Here is a 4,924-nt window from a genome sequence, read left to right as displayed (position 1 = left end):
CCCATAGTTGTTTCTCTAAACCACTTACAAATTCATTAAAACCCTCATAGTTTTACCCTGGCCACCATGACTCAGTTGGATATCTTCCTGCAAAGCAAAAGCAAAGCCAGTTTGATTCCTGATCAGGGCACATGCCTGGGTTTTGGGCCAGGTTCCTGGTTCAGGCATTTGCAAGAGGCAAGTCACCGATGTTTCTCTCCCTCTCTTCCTGCCTTCCTCTCTCAAGAAAATAAACAAAATCTTTTTTAGAAATTAGAAAAATAAACTTTCATAGTTTTCTAAGGTTTACATTGTCTTATCCACATGTGATTACATCATTCATCTGACTGATGATTTCAACCGAAGTTCTTCTCTGCTATGCTGAAGTGAGAGATGCACTATACCCTCTGACTAAGGAAAGCGTACAATGTGCAGGCAGTTTGTACAGTGGATGGTCCCAGGTGAAGAAGAATGTAAAATGTCCAGGATCACAGCCTCCCACTCTAATCAAAGAGTATCTCCCACCCCTGAGTAGCTTAAGGTTTGATGACTGAGAAACAACAAATAATAAAATGACTTAAGGACTTCATATAGGTTATACACTCTTCAACAGAAACTCATCCGTCTGGAACTGATTTCAAATGCCGTTTCTTGTAAGGTGAAGTAACAGCTTCTTTCTCTGAGTTCCAAGGAGGCTGCTCTAATCCTGTTTAGAATCATTTGTTCAGCCTGCCTACCTCTGCGTTGTGAGCTCTATGAGAGGCTGGTTCATCCCTGAGTCTTCTCAGAGGTCACAGACCCAGATCAGGGCCCCTGAGGGCCCCTGAATATGTGCTGAATGAATGATTTCACAGTTACAAATTAAACTAGAAGATGATCGATGAACACTGAAGGTAATTTATGTGACATTCAAGATATGGAGAGAGCTGAGGGATAAATTGAGAGCAGGACTGTAATCGTACTTCACACTGTATTACACAATTCAGAGAACACTTAGGTGAGCATTATTTAATTGCACATTCACTGTAACATTGAAAATTAGCATGTTTAGATCATGAAACTGAAGACAACTAGCTACTGATACAGCCTTATTCAAACAGAATTGGCGGGAACTGGCTAAGTACAAATATTTTTTCTAAGAAATATTGCAGATTTTATCACCATTTTATTTATTGTACAGATATGTTTCTGCCAACTATTTCTTTATTCTCTTCCCAATATCCCTCACTCTCAATATTATAGAGACAGTTGAAAGAAAAAAGCCATTAGGCATAAGTTCTAACCTTGGACTCATTACCCACATTGGCCCTATCCCCTCTGATATCCATACTCCCTAGGTATTTCCAAGGATCAAAGTATTAAAGACATACATGGAAAATGTATCATAAGTCTTAAGAAATTAAATATGTTATGTTTTAATGTGTTACATTGAAGGCAACATCCAGGGTGCCATTAAGCAAGGAATATAGTTTGAAGGAATTGTCAGGAACAGCAAATTGAATGACTGCAAGCGACTCAGAGCATGCCCAGAAACCAGTGTCCCCTCCTGGAGAAGCATGTGCCTTTGGAAAGCACACTAGACAAAAATTGGGTAAGAGAAAATAATTTGGAAATGTTAGTTCCTCTAAGTCCTATGGAAGGGCTGATAAGTATGACCTAGGTATGTGGGGCAGACTTTGGGTAGGCCTGGACTTAAGGTGGACTCACCTGAGACTGAAGTTAGCAATGGAGCTTTGGGCAAATCCTATAAATTCTCTGAGCTCCTGAATGCTAATGTGTAAAGAGAAGATAGGGAAACATCGCTCATATATTCTTTGAAAACATTAAATTAAATTTAAAACAATTGACACATGCAACTTGTCCAATAAATCCATCTGTATAATAGCAAACACACTTTATTGGTGTTGTGTGCCCAGGCCTTTACTCAATGCCTAACACATAAAGCGTACTCAATAAGTATTTTATGAATGATTACAGGTTGGCAAGTAAACCTGGTAATAGGAAGATCTAGAAACTAAAATTAATCAGTCATCTGTAGTTAGTGTGGAGTCTTACTCTTCTCAACCAATAGTGAATGGAGTAAAATACCAAACTATGCAAAAGGGCGGGTAATAATTTGATGGGAGGACATTGTGTGTTATCTGACAAAATGGGAACTAACACTCCAGACCCCACCAACCTTGCTCCTCTGTTCTTCTCCAACTTAGAACTGAGGAGAAAGGAGATGGACATGAAGATGAATAGCCTACAAGAAAGAAAGGGCTGTGTGTACCAAGAGGTCAACGAGCCCCAGGATGATGACTACCTTTGTAAGTGGCCCTCACTGAGAAGCATGTTATGATAGAATAGTTTCATCTAGTCCTTTGGTCCCCAAATCATTCCCTTCCTCTAGTGACCTGGAGTACAGGATTGAGTCTCAGTGATGTCAGTGATGGACTCCCTCTGAAGCTCTTTGTGTCCAGAAACATGTGCTATACCTTCCGTAAACCCTGTTGCTCTCACCTCCAGATTGTGAGAAGTGTCAGAACTTCTTCATCAACAGCTGTGCTGTGCATGGGCCCCCTACATTTGTAAAGGACACTGCAGTGGACAAGGGGCATCCCCACCGCTCAGCCCTCACCCTGCCCCCTGGATTGAGAATCGGGCCATCAGGCATCCCTGAGGCTGGGCTTGGAGTGTGGAATGAGGCAGCTGACTTGCCAGTGGGTCTGCACTTTGGCCCTTATGAAGGACACATCACAGAAGATGACGAGGCAGCCAAGAGCAGATACTCCTGGCTGGTGAGAACTCTTTACCTCTTCCACTGTCCTCTGCCTTCCCACATTCCTTCTGAGGCTTGGAGGGACCTCTCCTCTTACGTGCTAGATATGGAGGGGACAATATGGTTAGCTCTGTATACTGACTGGACTTTACATGAACACAGAGCTCCTATTTAAGGAGCAGAAGGTAAGCAAGAGCAAAGCTGTGCAGACACAAAAGAGTGCCTCCGCCCTTGTGAGGCTCCTGCTCTGATGAACAGGTACACTCAGATGTATAGATGGTGAGTAAGACAAATATCATGTCACAACTGGCAGTTGAATCCCCATGTAGGCTAGAAGAGCTTTGATGACAGAGTAAAATAATTCTTCTGACTATTACCTCCCCACAAAAAAAATAAATAAAATAAAAATAAATAAATAAAATAAATAAAAGAAGTCTTTAACTTCTTTCCTGAGATGTAGATCACCGAAGGGAGACATTGCTACCAGTATGTGGATGGAAAGGACAGATCCTGGGCCAACTGGATGAGGTGAGGTCAGCAGGTCTCTGGGTGCCAGAGGGGACTTTCATCCCCCACAGCCCATATATAAATTTCCCTCTCATCATGCCTCCCTCTGTTGTCTCCCTTAATTCTTTTTTCCTCTTTTTCTCCATATAGTGTTCTTTCATTTCAGGGGATATTTAGGAAAAAAAGTATAGCATATGTCCTCAAAATATAAAGCTCATTGCTAGACACAACTTGGGCAGTGGAAAGGACCTTGAAGAGCCTACATTCACCAGGGACACTGGATTACACTTTAATTTATCAAATGAGCATTAATTAAGCACTGACTACATTCCAATTTAGGTGAAGGAATACATTACTTAAACAGATCACACAACCCGTGTCCTTATGGTGGACTTCTTGCAGACAGATATAAAAATATTGCTTTTAGAAGCATTTAACTATAATTTCCAAGAAGTGCACAGTGTCAAGATACCACTAACCAAGGGTGGCCTGAACCTGTGAGGGCAGCAAACTATCCCGGCCTGCCTTCTGACTAGAGCTGGGCTCTGGGGCCTGCAGAGGAACAGTCATGGGCTCCTGTTCTGAGAGGAGCTCTCTTTTATCAGGGTTAACAGAATGTGAATCAACTACTATTGTTCTGTTTTATTTTACTAAGACAAAAAGACTTGCAATTTTCTATGGTAACCTTGAGCAAGCAAGTGAATGGTACCCTAAATAAAGTTTAGGGGGGTTGGAGAAAGGCCTGTCAAGAGAAAACAGATGTGGGCTGGGTACTGAATAATTAGTGAACTAATTTAGAAGCAGAGCTCTAGATCAAGCACCAGGTTCTGTGGTGTGAGACAAGTTGATTTAGAGTTTGGAGAAGCCAGAGATCACGGGATATTATGGCCAATCAGGGTGGAAGTTAAGTCTAGAACTGGGTTTTAGAAAATGGTATTAGGCAGGATAAGCACTGCAAATAGGACGTGGAGACAGGAGTTCACATGACATGCTGACAGATGCTCAGACACTGAACAGAAGGTTCTCCCGAGAACATTAGGGGCAGTGGGCAACACCAGAGCCTGAGGGCCTTAAGAATCAGTGAGGAGATGGACATGGATGTAACAGGCACTGGGAACTCATCACTGTGGTTTTCTTTCCCTTCCTCTGCCTCAATCCCAGGTATGTGAACTGTGCCCGGGATGATGAAGAACAGAACCTGGTGGCCTTTCAATACCACGGGCAGATTTTCTACCGAACCTGCCGGGTCATCAGGCCGGGCTGTGAGCTGCTGGTCTGGTTCGGAGACGAGTATGGCCAGGAGCTGGGCAGCAAGTGGGGCAGCAAGTGGAAGAGAGAGCTCACGGCTGGGACAGGTGGGCACCACTGTTCTTCAAAACAAAAAGAAAAGAGAATTATCCATAGAAATACCATGATCCAACTCTTCAGTAGAGTAAAATCCACTCTAAAGTCAGTAAAGTTCCAACTGAGATGCTTCAGAAACTCACAATTCATTCATATGTGTTTGATTCTTAGGGAAAATATTTATATTTTTTATTTTTAAAATATTTTGTGAGCAAAATACACAACCGCATATAGTGCTGAAAGACTCAAAGGCAGAAAAGAAATTTTCAATCATTAACCAGTTCTCTCACAAATATAGTTTTTCTGAAACTTTTATAACTTTTTTTTCTTGTT

At 42.0% G+C, this 4,924-nt stretch overlaps 1 pseudogene; it reads left to right on the top strand.

Moving 5' to 3' along the window:
• LOC114513560 overlaps nucleotides 1–4,924 on the top strand; it is a 37,013-nt pseudogene that overhangs the window by 2,942 nt on the left and 29,147 nt on the right.

The sequence above is a fragment of the Phyllostomus discolor genome, chromosome 2, assembly GCF_004126475.2.
Source record: "Phyllostomus discolor isolate MPI-MPIP mPhyDis1 chromosome 2, mPhyDis1.pri.v3, whole genome shotgun sequence".
Taxonomy (NCBI): Eukaryota; Metazoa; Chordata; class Mammalia; order Chiroptera; family Phyllostomidae; genus Phyllostomus; species Phyllostomus discolor.
Note: the sequence above shows the minus strand (reverse complement) of the source record. Positions and strands in the feature narration are given on the sequence as shown.